This window comes from Protopterus annectens, chromosome 14.part0 (assembly GCF_019279795.1).
Source record: "Protopterus annectens isolate FY-2018-M chromosome 14.part0, PAN1.0, whole genome shotgun sequence".
NCBI lineage: Eukaryota > Metazoa > Chordata > Ceratodontiformes > Protopteridae > Protopterus > Protopterus annectens.
In genome coordinates, this window is record NC_056748.1 from 473,983,669 (window position 1) to 474,001,278 (window position 17,610).

At 38.3% G+C, this 17,610-nt stretch overlaps 1 protein-coding gene across 1 annotated transcript in view; it reads left to right on the forward strand.

Annotated features, from left to right (window-relative positions):
* Positions 1-17,610, forward strand: part of MORN4 (MORN repeat containing 4) — a 441,841-nt gene that overhangs the window by 230,726 nt on the left and 193,505 nt on the right. The gene's annotated exons all lie outside the window — the stretch shown is intronic.

A 17,610-nucleotide genomic window follows, 5' to 3' on the forward strand; every position in this document is an offset into this window, starting at 1 on the left:
CTGCTTGACAGTTCCTATGCCTTGCTCTTTGAAGTCTTTCAGCTCTTTAATTTGTTTTAATTGGTTTCATCTAAATTGATTAATTGTTGTGAGCTATTTTAATTAATTGAGGTGATACTTTGGTATTTAAACTGTGTGGTTTGTTCTTTTGTAAGATCTGATGAAGTGTAAGTTGTTCACGTGAAAGCGCTTATCATGTTTTACCTCTGTGAATAAATTTATACTGGATTTTAGAGCCGTGGTGGTTCCATCTTGCTGTTTTTTTCGTAAAATTGCAGAGGTAGCAGCCCCTTTTAGACCTAAATGCCATTCAAATTCAAAAACAAACCACCCTTTTCATCCATCACCACAAATAAACTATACACCAAAAAAAACTCATTACATTATTTAGTAGATGCAAACCCCTTCTTCTCAAGGGTAATGTCAAAAGCATTACATAAAAATGCAGAACACTATCTGATTCGCTAAAGGAACTTAGGCTGGCCTCTGAATCCAAAGATAGTTATAAATCCTTATTCAAGTATGTTAGAAAACTAAAAACAAATGCTCTGCATTGCTTATAACTTATTTATACTGGGGCCTGCTATTCTGACCCAACTGACATTGCACCAGCTTCACCCTGAGACTTCTGTTCATAGCCCCCAAAACATCTGAACCCCTTACTTCCCCAATTATCTTTAAAGATAATTTACTGAAAGTGTTAACCAAGACCAAAAATACTTTCTTCATGGGACCAAGCAGTATACCAGGTTGCTTAATTAATGGTTTTAAACATGATATTGTAGACAAATTTCTCAAACTGTTTAACTTGAATTTTGCTATTGGTTTTGCCCTTGATAAGTGTTGGATAATAGTGGTGTTGCCTCCATAAGGTTGGCCTTACAACTGACTCTGGTAATTACAGATATTTCAATCTTCTAAGCCTCATCTACAAAGACATGGAATGTATTATAACTGACCTCATAAGGAGTGATATCAAGAATCTTGTTAGACTTGACCCCCAACACTTTGGCTTTCTGAATGATAGATCCTGTCTATTAAATCCGATAAATTTCTTTGAAAAGATTTAGGAGGCTGTAGATGGTAGCAGTGCATCTTGACTGGCCAAGATCTTGAAACCATTGCCCATGCTGGCATCATTCAAAAGCTGAATTCTTTAAAAGTGGACCCATATATGGTAAGATGGACAGCATACTAGCTGAAGGGTAGCATCCAGAGTGTGAGATGGAGGTGCCTCATCAGAAAGTATGAAAGTGACTAGTAGCATCCCTCTGGGTTTGGTGCTGGGACCGGTCCTTTTTGGTATTTACTTCTCAGATCTCCAAGCAGAGGGCTAAGACGTCTGACTAACATAGTTTACAGATGATAGCAAACTGGGGTTGTTGTTAAGTTAACCTACGACACTCAAAACCTTCATTATGAACAATCCATAGTAGACCCTTGGCGTACTAAAAATTGGCTCAAACTAAATGATAAAAATGTGTAATATAACATGTTAGACCCCCCCCCCCTTCCCTTGTCATATGGTCTAGACAGTGCACCTTTACAAAATTAAACTGTAGTTAGGAACCTAGGTACTTGTCATTAGAGGCTAGATTGTCCTGGACTTCCTGTTTATCTTAACTCCAATATGTCCACCAGTACTAGAACCATGGACCTAAATCTTCACCAGCAGATAATTAAAACATGGTGGAAAGACCGGTTTGGAACCCAGCACCTCCCAAAACCCTGGAATAAACCTCACCTGCATGTTAAACAGTGTGACTCACTACCTTTCTTTAAAAATAAACTAGATAACTGTATGGGTTTCCACAAATTTTACTTTAGGATTGTCTGGTGTGGCCCTCCTGAAGAAAGATGTGTGGCCTGAAGAAGGGTACTAGCAAGAAAAGAATGGTCATGAGACTCAGTGGCTTTGGAATATCTATAGAGCAGTGATGGTTGTACTAGTAGGTTTTTGTTTGGGGCAGTCATTGTTAAAAGTTCCTACATTTCTACTTTCTGTAATGTATCACAGGAAATGTTCTTTCACATCTAGGACATTCAAGCAGTTTCCTTTTGAATGAAATGCATTTAACCAAACACTTAGAATGTGAAAGTAAAATTCAAATTGTTATCTTTCTTATGTTCCCATTTTAATTCTCATGAACACAGCAATCCCCCAACATGACTAATCGTACTACCCTGACAAACCAACAGGTTAATTAAGAGAAAAGCCCCGGACATACAGTTTCCCCAACAGAAAATCCCAACACTAGGCCCCTACAAGTAGGAATACTCAGTTTTTCTCTTAAGGAACAGTTCGTTGGTGTCCTCTCGTCAAACAAAAGCCTTAAGAACTGGATGCATAACATTTCAAAGCTAATCCAACAACAAACTTCTACTGTCTGAGAAACTCTTCTTACTACTGTTAAATTGGCAAACCACCCACCTGTTTCACCCAACACACACTACCCATATTTCTCCATCGCTTCCCATTTCAGACTGCGCAACATCCTACCAGTCTGTCACATGCTCTAACATAGCCATAGCCTCACTCTGAGTGAAATCAGTACCATGAATTTTTATTGGGAGTGCATCAAAGATATGGAGTTTAGAAAAATATATATTTATGATGCAAGTAGTTTACATCAATGTGTACCATTTTATCTAATTTAGATGCTCTTCATGCTTCTCTTAGGCATGCCAGGGGGTGTCCTGTGCTAATTTTCTACAAACTGTGACACCCAAAAATTTACATCATTAACGTAATCCCGCCCCTAGCCACACACATTTCATCATCCGCTTACTGTTTTGGTTTTGCTGACATTTCTGCTCCTAAACTTTCGCACTGAGAGAAAAAAAATACAAACATCATTTCTTCAAGTACAAACGTGTAGTGTAATACCCAAAAGAAAGTCCATGCAGGTTTAGGCGTTCCCAGGTTGACTGACAGGTATCAAGGGTGTGGCATCATTGACTGAGTATCAATGTATGGCACGTGACCCAAATAATACAGTGTTATTACATATATTTATTTGCCATTATTCATTCAGTTACAGTTATTTCAATAAAAGCAACACATTGTACATAGACATCATTACCACTTGCAGCTGCCCAAGTATGGCAGTTTTATATTGCATTGTTCCTTTTCTATCAGATTGTCTACACTTGCCCATGTAGCTCTTTGAATAAGATTAGTCCAAGCTAACAAGTAGTAAAGAATTCATAACCACTACAACTGTGTATTTAAAAAAAAAAGCAGCATATTGTACTTAGACAGCATTATCACTTGCTAAGTATGGCAGTTTTATAATGCGCGGAGCCTCTTCATACCTCTAAAATTCTTAACCGCAATAAATCTGGACAAAGCCTAAAATAATGGAATGACAAAGCCCCCAAAATAAGGACACATTTTAAATATTGCTATTATAAAATTAGAAAGTTGCTAGAGTAACAGAACTTGTGTTGGCATGCAGTGCTGAACTACTGTGTACGGCATAATGATTGGTTCCCACTGGTGAGCTACTATTGTATTTTACTTAAAAGCTAAAAAGCATAAAATAAAATACAAATAAAAAAGATTTAAAAAAGAATGCTTTATTGTTGAGTTACTCTAAAAAGTAAACAATAAGGAAGAAAAGTGAAAACTTTGCAAAAGAAGTACAGACAAGCTGATTTCAGAAAAAAAACATTCAAGGTTGGTTTTGCTGATTCCTAGTACTTCTTCTGGTACCTCATTACCAGAATCAGCAAAACCAACCTTGAATGTTTTTCTGAAATTAGCTTGTCTGTGTTTCTTTTGCAATGTCACGCTTCCTTATTTTTTTACTTTTTAGAGCAACTCAATAAAAAATTATTTTTAAATGTATCTTTTTTATTTATATTTTATTTTGATTGTTTTTTTGGTTGTGCAGTTTCTTTATGTATTTTTTTTCTTCCTTGCTGTTTCATTTTATTTTGCTGCCATGTTTTTTATGAACTGGATAAAAACACTGAATACAAGTGTCCCTTTTTAGGGGAACCTAAGAGCAATGTAAGTGACTTGTGTAATGTTATGATTAATGTGATGATATATTGCTTCAAAGCAGAGAAGATTTTTTATCGGTAGACTTAACTATACTACTGCTTGCATTAAGACTGTCATAACTCTTACAAATATAGTTTAGTCCAGATACAGATTTGCTGTAACCAGGACTTGTTTATAGGCTTCCGAGCCCCCAAAGCCTTTCTGTGTTGGAGGGAAGCCTTCTAGCTTATCAGTGGGAGTGGTAAGCACTAGGTAGCCTATCTACCACAAGAGTGGTTTCTGACCCAGAAATTGTAGTTTATTGGCCATTTGGCAGTTTTTCCATCTCTTTCAACTTTCTGGTTTAAAACCCCACACTTGCGCTTGTTTCCCACCTTTCCTGTAACTAGTCTAGTCCAGATATAGATTTGCTGTATCCAGGACTGTTTGTAAGCTTCTGAGCCCCCAAGCCTTTCTGTGTTGGAGGGAAGCATTCTAGCTTATCAGTGGGAATGGTAAGTACTAGGTAGCCTATCTACCACAAGATCCAGGTACAGATTCTTAGTTTTAGCACCTGAATTTACTTATTCGTGCTCAGCACTTGTTCAGAACTTGTTAGCACTAAATAAGCTACAAATTACTACAGCACTCAACCTTCCTTTTTACCTAGAGGAAAACAAATTTTGTACTTACTTTCCTCACTTGCTTAGAGAAAAACAACTCTTACACTCACTTTCCTCACTTGTCTAGAGGACAGTAGTTTTTTATTCAGGCATGTCCAAGGGTCAGCTCCCAGTGTTCTCTCCTATCTTTCTGATGAATCTGGGCATCTTGAGGCAATGTAGCAAGTGCTTCATGTACACAGACAACCCTCTCCTCCTACCACCCAACACCACAACCTGTGAGAGATGCATTATCTAGCCAAACTGGAGGTAAAGCTCTCTCCAACCAACACTGCACTTGACAGTCAAGAGAAGGTAAACACTTGCACCACACCACATTCATCACATAGTCCCACTAAACCTACACCACCAAAATCCGCACACAGAAACACAAAAACATTTGCAGAGGCTCTCAGTAATGATCTGCTCAAGCAACAGAGACCTCCAAAACAGAAACACAAGCAATCTGCACCCCCCCAATACAACCCAAATGACACATAGCCCACAGACTCAGTGTGCCAGTAAACCACAACCCATAAGGCAAAACAATGTACCCAACACACTAGTCATAGGTGACTCTGTAGTCAGGCACACTGATGTCCCACTCACCAGGCTAAACAAGAAGAAGGTTATTGTCAGCTGCCATTCAGATGCTGGGATCCGCCACATAACCCACGCACTCAGGTCACTCCACAACAAGTACAAATATGACTCTGTCATTGTCCATGTTGGTGTGAACGACCCGAGACGTACCTCCCTGGACTACATGAAAAGAGACATGGAAGAGCCCTCAGATCTTGTAGCCCAGGCAGGTATGACCCTAGCCCTGAGCAGCATCTTGCCATCGCCCAGAATGATACTGCAGTACAAGGACAAAATGATTGACTTCAACAATTGGCTAAGCTTCTGGTGTCATTTTAAGGAGAATCCAGTATTTCTCTGCCTGGGTCGACAGGGTCGACCAACCACAATGCTTTGCCAGAGATGGCCTGCACCTGTCGCCCCTGGGATTCCGGATACTGGCTAAGGCTCTTGCTGCCCCGGGTTCAAATGACAAATTCACCACCGTAACAGGAACAGGCAAGCAAAAATTGAGGGTAATGCTACTCAATGTTAGAAGTCTAAATCTCAAAATGCACTTACTCGAGGCACTCCTTAAAATGGAGAACATTGATATCTGTGCAGTGACTGAGACCTGGTTCAAGGCTGTAGAGAACACCCCTGCATTACCAGGCTATAACTCATACCACACTTTTTGGCCATCTATCCTGGACCAGAACACCAAAGGAGGAGGTGTGTCCATATTCATTAAGGATATCCACACCTCCAGGCTAGTTGCACAGCATAATGCATCTGAGGTTATCCATGTGCATCTAATTCTGGATAAAACTGCAATCCAAATTGTAGCTTGGTACAGATCTCCCACCATGCCCCAGGATTCCCACTCCTCTTTTCTTGATACACTGGAAAATATTAGGGTTCAACCAAACACCCTAATAATGGGCGATTTCAACTACCCCCATCATTAACTGGGAAAAGTACTCCTGTACCAACTCCTTTGCTCAGCGCTTTCTGGAATTCATAAATTCCAAAGCCCTGGATCAATGTAACCACACCCCCAGGGACAACAATATCCTAGACCTAGTCATTACCAACATGAGTGACCAGTGTTCCACACCTGAAATCAACTCCTCATTTATCAGATCCGACCATAAGCTAATCACCCTAGATATCCGCATCCTGCCCCCATCCACCATTAAGGAAACCACGGTAAAAAATTTCTCCAAAGCCAACTTCATGCCTCTTAAGACAGAAGTGGCGAACTTCATGACACCCATGCAGATGAACAATACATTTGCGACTGCTAAATCCTACATAAATGCACTCTATAAGCACTTACATGAGTGTATGGATTGTGCTATCCCAAACAGAACCAAAATGCTATCCACCAAAAAAAGGCAGCCAATGTGGTGGTCCCCTGCCATAAACAAACTCTACAACAGAAGGAAGAAACTGTTACAAAAGAGAGTAAAATCCCATGAGTGGAGGAGCTGCCTGGTCAGCCACTGTAAGAAGCTGAGATCTCTTATAAGATCCTCCAAAGCTAGCTATAAAAACAAAATCGCCGCTGATTCTAAGGGCAGCCACAAAGCATTCTATAGCTATGTCAAGAATCTCAATGGCAACATCCAGATCTGCTCTGAGTTACAGCACAACAGCACGAAAATTACAGAACCAACTGATATTGCCAACATCCTGGCAAATAGGTTCAGTGCTAACTTTATCCCCCTCTCACCCCCTAAAGGGCCCATATCTATACAGGAAGAATGTAGAGTCCTTGTAATCACATCTATGCAGGTCAAAGCTGCACTCTCTAAAACCAAACACACAGCATCCATGGGACTGGACAACATCCCAGGCTGCATTTTACATGAACTTCAGAACGAACTGGCTCCCCACCTAAGCACCATGTTCAATCATAGTCTCACATCCGGCATTGTGCCCACTGAATGGCGCACAGCAACAGTTATCCCACTTCACAAAGAGGGAGCCACCACTGATCCTGGGAACTATAGCCCTATTAGCCTGATGAGCCTGGTCTGCAAGGCCATGGAATGCATCATCATGGAACTCATAAACAAAGACATTGGTATTCTCCAAACTCTGGACCCCACCCAGTTTGGATTTGTGAAAGGCAGATCATGCCTTCTGAACCTGATCGACTTCTTTGAGGCAGTCACCAAAGCCGTAGATGAGGGTAAGGTGGTTCACACAGCCTATCTTGACCTTGCCAAGGCTTTCGACACCATCCCTCATTCTGGAATTATAGCTAAACTCACTAAACTAGGTATAAATCCCTACCTTACAAGATGGGTTGCCAACTGGCTCACTGACAGAACCCATACTGTAAAAGTTGCAAACTCCAAATCTGACTTCAAACCAGTGGCAAGTGGAGTACCACAGGGTTCAGTCCTGGGACCTCTCCTGTTTGTTATCTACTTCTCTAAAGTACAGGCTAACACAGAAGGCCTCTGGCTAATGAAGTTTGCAGATGACCACAAACTAGGAGCCATAGTCGAGTCCCCAAATGATGTGGACATCCTACAGAAGGGCCTCAATGAGACAGATGCCTGGTGTTAGAGGCATGGCCTCAAGCTCAGTGCCAAAAAGTGCATTGTGATCCCCTTTGGTAAAAACTCTGTACCCATGAACTACCACATAAATGGCTGTCTACTTAACACCAAATATGTAATAAGAGACCTTGGGACCCAGGTGTACAGTAGTCTCTCCTTTGATAATCACATCGCCACAGTAGTCAGGAAATCCTTCTATGTGGCACACCTCATCAAAAAAGGGTTCTCATCCAGGAATAAAGAGGTCATTGTTCCCCTCTACTCGGAACTCATTAGACCTATTATAGAGTACAACGCCCCTTTTGGAATGTACCTCACAAGACATCTGCAGCAGCTGGAAAGGCCACAGAAGTACCTCACAAAGAGGATTACTAGCCTCAAACAGATGCCCTACTCTGACCGTCTCAAAAAAACTCCAGCTTTACTCTGTAGCATATCGCCTACTCCGAGGAGATCTCTGCCTTACATATAAAGCTATGTTAAACCCAGAGCTGTTGGACATGCTACACCTTAAGAAATCCCAATCCCTCTGAGCTATACGCTGTAGGGACCTAAACCTTGTCACCACAATAAACAGGACATGCTGGAGGGATAGATTCCTGTCCTAGAGACTTCCTATACTCTGGAACAAGCTACCCATCTATGTCAAGCAAAGTTCCTCATAGCACTCTTCAAGAAAAATCTTGATGAGTGGACGGGAAATAGGAAATACACCCCAGGGATCACTTCTGTGGCTTTGCTGGACAGGGGCACAGGAAATTAACTTTCTTGGGTGGCGTAAGCCAGGGAACCTTGTTGGCTATGCTTACTTAGGCCCTTGGGCCTATAGCCTAGTACCTATCTATGAACCTGTGTCATCTGCATTTAAATATATTTAATATGTAATTCTTTATTGAACATTTTTACACTTTTTTTCTTGAGTTAATTTGTTGTAGTGTGTTCATTTTTTTCTAGTTAGGATTTGATCTTTTACAATATACTTCATTTGATGTATTGTCAGCTTTATGATTTATTTTATTATTTAATGTCGCTTTCGTTGCACGATACTGCATATATTTAGATTTTTAAGTTTTTGTTTTATTTATTCCATTTTGACTAAACTAATTGTTCAGTAATTGGATACAAGGGGTTTAGTAAAGTTGAAGTTTTTCTTCTGGGCTTCCTCTGTAAATGGGTTATGCCTAGTAAGATGTGCACGGCAACCAAATTGGCTCAATACCGTTATCCCCTTGCATTTATTTCTGCTTTTTTTTTACTCTTTTGGTTTCTTAGCTTCTTGTGGGCATTGTTTCATTTTATTTAGCTAGGTTTCTTAGAGAATATGCTGAATGTTGGGTTTCTTAATTTCCTTCATTGTTATGAATCTTTTGATAGGGTTATTGAATATCATATGGCCAGTTCAGTTTTTGACAACTTTTTTTTTTCATTTTTCCTTTTCTAGTCTTATTTTTATGTTTCTGTTTTTATGTTCCTGTCTCTTCGATAGTTTACCATATTTTCCTCTCTGTACCTTTGTTCTCTACCTTATTTTTCTGTCCTTAAGCTTACTGCTAACCTACCTTGGATTCCACTAGCAAGATAATCGATTTGATATGCATTCAGTAAAAAATGTCATGTGGTTATAGTCTGTGTTCTTCTTTTGAAGTTAATTTCCATTTGACTGCAAGTTTTGTTTTTCTCCTTTCTCACATTTTTTTTACTTTGTTTGGCAGTATGGTTATGAGGCAACGTTGCACAGAAAATTAAGACAGTAATTTGTTAACAAGGTTCATTCTGCATTCCTGGTTTGAGTTCTTTCCTTTTCACTTATGTACTAAAAGACTGAGCAAGTCATTTAACCAAACCAGAACTCGAGTTGTGACTGGAAAAGGGCAGTGGATTTTATTTGGTTAGCATATCCACATGTAAACAAAAGTGATTCTTTTCCCTAGCATATAATTCATTTTTTCATTTGTCCTGTGTTTGTTTCTGTTCCTTGTGTGTCTTGTCTTGTATTGTGGTTTCATACCGTTTTATTTTATTGTCTCTGTCTTCAGTGCTGGCTGAGTCTGTACATCTTTCTGTGATCACCCAAACTTGCAAATATATATTTGGTTCATGTTTATTAATAAAAAAGCATTGTGTAGAAACCTGATAAATGAAACATAACTACACACAGTTAATGCAGCTGAATATGAAAGAAAAATGCAGCACAGTTTAGGAAGTTCCCTCCAAATTTGCAATACTCCACAAGTGTGATATACACAGTGTGTTGCAGTCAGTTTAGTAACTGCATAGCATGTCTTTTTCTTTTCTTTTTTTTTTTTTACTCTGAGCATACTGTGTAGTTCTTTTCTTGCTTACTGCCAGCTCCCCCCATTTAATTGCCAGCAACTAAACCATCACAGTATTGCGATTTGTTGTGTTTTTCCACAGTATACTTGAATTTTGGTACAACTGAAGGGAACATTTCTGCATGCTTCTGGTCTGTTCAGACTCTCACAGCAAACTAGTTTTCTTTCCCTATGGGACATGATCTAAACTGGTACTGGACCTTGGACAGCCCTCTTTCCCTGGAGTGCCACCCTTGGTGGACAATTATGTATGGGTTCCTAGTTGCTCAATACCCAACGAGTTTAGTGCATAATACGTTACCAGAGCTCTCACACTTGTCTGTAGGAGACATGGAATGGTAGCACAGCTTGGGAAAATTTGGTTTGTGGAGTTGCTGTACTGACCATGGCTTCAGCCCTAAGAGTTATCAAAGATGGACCCTGCTATCACTTAACAATATGATAAATATAAAACTTCCATTTTTACTGCACTTCACACTGATTTAAATTACATTTATTCTCAAAGCAGTACACCAGTACTTTAGTTTTTGTGGTATTTCCTCTGGAAGAGTACATTAGATTATCAGTCATTCATAAAGCTATTTAATCCCATTATCATGGAAAAAAATAGTCCTTTCTTTTAGTCTAGTCTAACAGGCCACATGGATCTAAAAGCAGAATATAATATGGATGAAGTGGCTGTAACTAAGAATAAAAAGTGGAAAGACACACAGGCACTCATAGCAGTAATAAAAAGAATCTCCAAGCATATTTTAAAATGCTGCAAGTACAGATAATACCAGATGAACAGCAGAAAGATGCTACAGGTCAGTCTTGACAAATATTAAACATATCATAAAAACGTAACACAAGAGCAAAAGTAAGGGTCGAATCTTGTATTTAAAAACAGATAATTTATTGATAAAACAACGGATAAGCGCTTTCGCTATATAATAGCTTCATCAGATCACAATGCTTGTTTAAAATAAACTGTTTAAATACTAAAGCATATAGTAAATACATTCAAAAGAACCAATCATCATCACATATCAATTAGTTCATTTAACATTTAAAGCAGCATATACAAGAATATATTAGTGCATTCATTTCTAGCCAAGGCACTGATTTTCCAGAACTATTAGCGCGTTGGCAGCGCATCAACTTAGACACCAGTCGTGAGTATCTTAAACTCCTGATCGACTTCTTTAGTCCTGAGGAAAAGAAATTGACTGATTTAATTAACTCTAAACAAAAGCATTTATTTATTAACTTTCCTGAAAACATCGTATATCCACTATTTGAAAATTTACTTGACTGTGTTTCCGCTTATGATCGGAAACTTTTGCAACAAAAAAGAAATAAAGTGATACGTGATTTAAATGATTTAAATTAGGGCAAGTCTTTGTTTGGCAGAGACATAGTAATGATAGATTAACTACTAATGTGCATGAGGGCCAGACAAATGTTAACACTACGCAACCTACTGGAATGAATGCAACTAATAAATATATGGGAAATGCTGAAAGCAATAGAAACCCAGCGTTTCCTTTAGATGTCCCTAACAGTCTGAATTTGTCTAGCAATGTAAATATGAATGTTTTAGGGACTACTAAATCTAATCATGATTTGCAATCTGATTGTAATGAAGAACAGGGACCTAATATTGCAAATACAGATAATATGGAGACTGTAATAGATGATGTATCATGCAATGAGTTAAATGACTCTAATGATGTTATCAGATTAGTGCATTCTAGCGTACAAGAAAGTATTAATCTATACCCTGAGGTTAATGTTATCAAGAATAAACCTTTAGTTATTTCAGAACAAGTAGTTAGACCTAAAACAAAAGAAGCTAGCCAGTATGCTGTTGATGCTAATTTAACTTTCCCTTTACCTGTGCGCATGGACAAAGGCCCAAGGAGGTCGCGTTCCATGAGCAGAGGAAGGCAAAAGAGAAAATTGTCAGAAGACTCTCTACACAATACCACGATAAAGAAAATGTGGGTAAAGAAAAAGTAGTATTTAATCTTTCTTCTATTGAACTAACTGACGCTGATATTTCCTTGTTAAGTAAGGGCCTGAATTATATACCGAAGACAACTGGCCGTCTTACTGATACAATTATGGATTTGAGAATATTTTGTAGAAACTTAATGTTGAAATATAACTTTAGGGATAAAATCAGCACTGTCAGAGAAGGTCCTATATTTAAGAATCTTAGTGATTATGTACCTATGAATCATCCTCTAGTTGAGGCCTTCTTAAAAGTAACTGAGGAAGATTTACATCATTATTATGAAACTAAGAAATATAACAAATTAAAGAGATCAGATAATTTAACATTTAATGAAAGAAAAAGTTTGAATAAATTGCAATTAAATGAGAATATTATAGTCAGGCCAGCAGATAAAGGCTCTGGTGTTGTTGTCCTGGACAAAGAACAATATATGAATGCTATGCATGCTATGTTAGAGGACAAATTCTATGGCATTATTAATACATCAGATGTTTGTGACACTTGTAGGTATGTACATGACACCCTTACTGACATTTACAAAAGTAAGTTAATTGATAAAAATGTCTTTGAATACCTTTTGGTTGAGAAACCAATGTTGCCTCTAATTTATGGACTTCCTAAGTTACATAAAGATTCATGTAACCCACCAATGAGACCCATTGTATCTGGAAGAGGGTGGGTCACTGAACACTTATCAGTATTCATAGAGAAACTTCTAAGACCTATTTTGAATAGAAATAATTTTGTTTTGCGTGACACCAAACAATTTTTAGTAGACCTCTATGAATGTGTCACACATTGCGACAATATTAATGCATGTTATTTTGTTACTTTAGACATACAATCCCTGTTCACTGTAATACCCAATGAATTAGGTTTAACTTTTCTCACTAACTATTTAAAAGAATGCAGTGACTATTCTGAATTATTGATAGATCTGATTGTTCACTTTCTTGAACTTGTGCTTTACAATAATATATTTATGTTTGATGATAAGATTTTTAAGCAACATGAAGGCGTAGCTATGGGCACTCCGTGTGCCAATAGTTACGCCAACATGTTTTTAGCATTTTGGGAACAAGAAATTTTATTTAAAGAAAAGTTTTTTAAGGAACATGTCATCTTCTTTCGTAGATTTGTAGACAATGTCTTTTTTCTATGGAATGGAACAATAGATCATTTAGAAAAGTTTTTTAAATATTATAAATAGTTTGACAAACTGTTTGAAATTTACCATGCAATACTCTTATGAGAAGGTAGTGCTCCTAGATGTCTTTGTAGAAAGACTACACAATGGACTTATTAACACAGGAGTATATCGGAAACCTTGCCACAGTAATATGTTGCTACATAGGACAAGTATGCACCCACCTCACATTTTTAAAAATATAATTAAAGGACAATCTTTTAGATGTTCTAGGTTAAATCCGTTAGAAACAGGCTTAGAAAAAGACCTGTCAAATTTACGGAATAGATTAAAGGATAGGGGTTATAAAATTAATGAAATAGAACAATATACTACTCAACCCCTTAATTTACGTGATGTCAGAGGTAAACCTTACTTTGGCCCAGTACAGGATACCATCAGAACTGATGTCCCCTCGACACTCCTGAATGTTAAATTTGCAACTAGCTACACAACAGACTTATTTGAAGTCAAGGATATTATTTGCAAACATTTGGGATATACTTAAGGCCGACGAAGAAATTCTTAATATAGCTGGTAAAGAACCATCTTTTATATATAGGAACAGAAACAACTTAAAAAGGCTCCTTTGTTATCCTAAGAGAGCTACACAGCATGTCAGCTCAGGACACACAGAGAAATGTGGTCATTGTAACTTTTGCTGCTATATTGATAGTAATACCACATTTATTCATCCAGATAATGGCAAAACATTTCATTTCACAACACATGCGAATTGTATGACACCCAATGTTGTTTATCTGGCAGTTTGCAAAATGTGTTCATCATTCTATGTGGGTAAGATGAACCGCCCACTACGTGACAGGATAAGAGAACACATTTACAACATCAGAAAAAGTAATACACAGAATGCTCTAGCCAAGCACACTGTCTTGTATAATACTCAACATGAATTCCAACTTTAGAGTACTAGAAGTAATAGAACCTAATATAAGAGGAGGTAATATAGTGACATATACAGAGGAGAAGGAAAATAACTGGATTATTTTATTAAGAGCAGATAGAGGCTCAGGACTAAATGACAAAGTCTCTATCAAACCTATGCTTAGACAACATAGACATATAAAGATATGAGAACGTTGAATACACAGATCATAGATACTTTTAAAATATTAAATATTTATATATTTACAATATATTTTAATAATAAAGGAAATTTTTATCTATACCTTATACTGTATTTATAGGTTATCCTTTTAAATGGCAATATTTATGATTCTTACATGGTTTCTTACATGTCTATTAGTAGAAATGAATGCACTGATAAATTCTTGTATATGTTGCTTTAAATGTTAAATGAACTAATTGATATGTGATGATTATTGGTTCTTTTGAATGTATTTACCACATGTTTTAGTATTTAAACAGTTTATTTTAAACAAGCATTGTGATCTGATGAAGTTATTATATAGCGAAAGCGCTTATCCGTTGTTTTATCAATAAATTATCTGTTTTTAAATACAAGATTCGACCCTTACTTTTGCTCTTGTGTTACGTTTTTATTATATACTTCTTGGTTGTTTTCACAAGAGCATTTACCAGTGAGAGCAGTATTTTGGGCTTTCTGGAACAAATATTAAACATAGAAGCAGTGTTAATTTCTTGAGCATTTATAAAGTGGGTCCATTTCTGCCACAACATTAAACATTATTATATTTCATTTCCTTGAGGTTATTTTCTCCAGATGTTTAGCTATCTGGAAAGCTGGTTGTTTTCTGTTCGTCTCAAGTGGTGGAAAACATGATTCTAATCCTGTATGTAGGTCTTTGCTTTTCTCAAGTGTTCTTTAATAATTTTTGCTCAAATTGTTTTTTACCTCAATTCTTTATGTCCTGTGGAGAATTGTACCTTTACATTTCCCTGACATGATCTTTTGCAACAATATCCTGTTTCCACTGCCTGTTTTGGTCTCTAATGATAAGATCTCCACCCTATCACAGGGTATGACTTATCCTTTTTTTTTTCTTCCATCCCACCCCATATATGTTTCTTGTAGCTTTCCTGTGAACTCCTAAAGCCCCTTTCCTTGCCTGACCAGAACTGCCCAGAGTCGTCAGTGTGGCTCTCGCTCTACCAGGTCTGATCAGGCACTACCACTTCACTTCTTGAATCTGCCTCCTTGAGGATGCACCCCAGCATTCTATACTTCGGCATTCTGTTAGCTGCTGCCACTGTCCTCTTGTTAGACTCTTGGTGGTCCAAACTAGATCTGCTTAACAGCATCCCTTTCAGATCCTCTTCCTGCTCTGTTGGCTTCAGTTCTAATCCTCCACCTAAAGGTGTATGTGCATTAAACCTCAACTGCCACCTTTCTGTCCATCTTGTCAGTACTTTCAAATCCTTCCTTAGAATTCTAAACCTCCCTATCATGTATTGGATGTCAAGGTTCAGGGTTGTAATCATTCCACTATTAGTCTCTCCTCAGGGCTATCATTGAATATAATGCCCCATTCTGGATACACTTGTCCAAACACTTGTCACAGCTAGAACTTCCACAGCAGTGTCTCACAAAACCTATGCAGAGCATCTCAAAGCATTATTCCTTTTCTCGGTCTCATTCATATTACAAAGAGGTGACCTCTGCCTCGTGTATAGAGCTTCAGCAGATCCTGTCCCATCAGACCTATTGCACATTCAGAAGTCTAATGGAAGTATGAACACCTGCTCAAAGGACCTCAATCTCTTTTTGCTGCATAAATAGAATATGTTGCAGGTATAGGTGCATATCACAGTGGATATCTCTTGTATGGAAGAGTCTTCCACTACATATAAAGCAAAGAACTTCTCTTATTTCAAATGTAATTTGAATGAATTATGTTGGTAATCACAAATTCTCCCCTGGTTTAGCACACACACCCTTCATGGATGGGACAACATGTGAATGTCCCAACATATCCTTTTTGTGCCTGCCTTTTGGGTATACTTATGCAAAATAGGACTAAAGCTACCATGGAAATGTAAGGCTAGTCTTAAGATCCTTACAGAGCAATAGCCTAGTAAGTACCTATAAACCTATTGCTGCACATACGTTATTAGTCAAGAGGTTGCTCCATTTTTCTGTTCCCTCAGATTTCTGAAATGGAAGAGAACTTGACCCAGAATAGACTCTTGTGGTACTCCACTAGTCACTTAACTCATTTCTGACATAGCCTTGTTTTTACCTTTCAGCCATACATCAGTTCAGCTCCCCAGTCTGGACTTTACCCCAAATGCTGCTGTTTTCCAGGACTGAGTGAAGCCTTGTTGCTGTCCAGGTGAACCATGTCTGCCTATGCTCTCCTGTAACTCTGTCATAAAACTAAGTCAGGTTTGACAGACAGTTTCTAGCCATGAACTCCATATTAGTGGCCCTGGTGATAGAGGAAAGCAGCCACTTTTTCCATCAGAATTATGTCTGACTTTCCTCTGCCACTCCTGTAAGGCTAATAGGCCTGTAGCTCCCTTAATTTCCTTGCTGAATGCCCCTTGTATTAGGGTTTCACATTTGATGCCTTCTGTCCTCAGGCATTTCAGCAATGAGCATTTACTGTAGACCTCCATCAGTGACTCTGTCAGCACACTGACCAGATTCTGGAGGACCTTGGAAAGCAGCTTGTCAATCACCAGTGCATTATCTTCCCTTATGTCACCAACATTGTGGGACACAGCTGTAAGAGTGCCATAGGGCAGTAATAGTTTAAGCAGAAAATATTGATGGCAACTTGCATGACTGCCTTCCATGACCTTCTTTCTCTTAAAGATGAGCATATTAGCTGTTTGGGTCACAAGGGGTCTGATAGTTGACACAAACCAGGGGAAAAATATAAAAAAGTTGCATGCTGTGACTCAAGGTCCATAGTGCTCTACCCTGCCTATTGAAAGCCCTACAGATACCCTTTACAAGTCACTGCAAGAGGTATCATATGGAGATGGTATAACACAACTACTACAGCTGTCTCTTCTTCTGAAAGTGCATGCATACAATATTATTCATCACAGGGTCTGTTTGTATGTTGATGCCTCCTGTGTGTGATGCATCATCACTGTTTGACACCAAGAAATGTGTTAAGTTTAGTTCTCATCTGTACATAAGTGTCAGACTTGGGTGACTTAGTCATATTATCTAAGGAGCTTTGAGAGCTGGAGATGTATCCACTAATTCCCCTACATGAAGTAGAAAAGCCTCCATAGTAACTTCATTGATCTGATGCTGTCTTCCTCATCATATGGGATATAGATCTGACCTCAGATCCAACTTGACCGCATTCTACAGACTTCAGATCCAACTTTTGAGCTCCTCCCTCTACC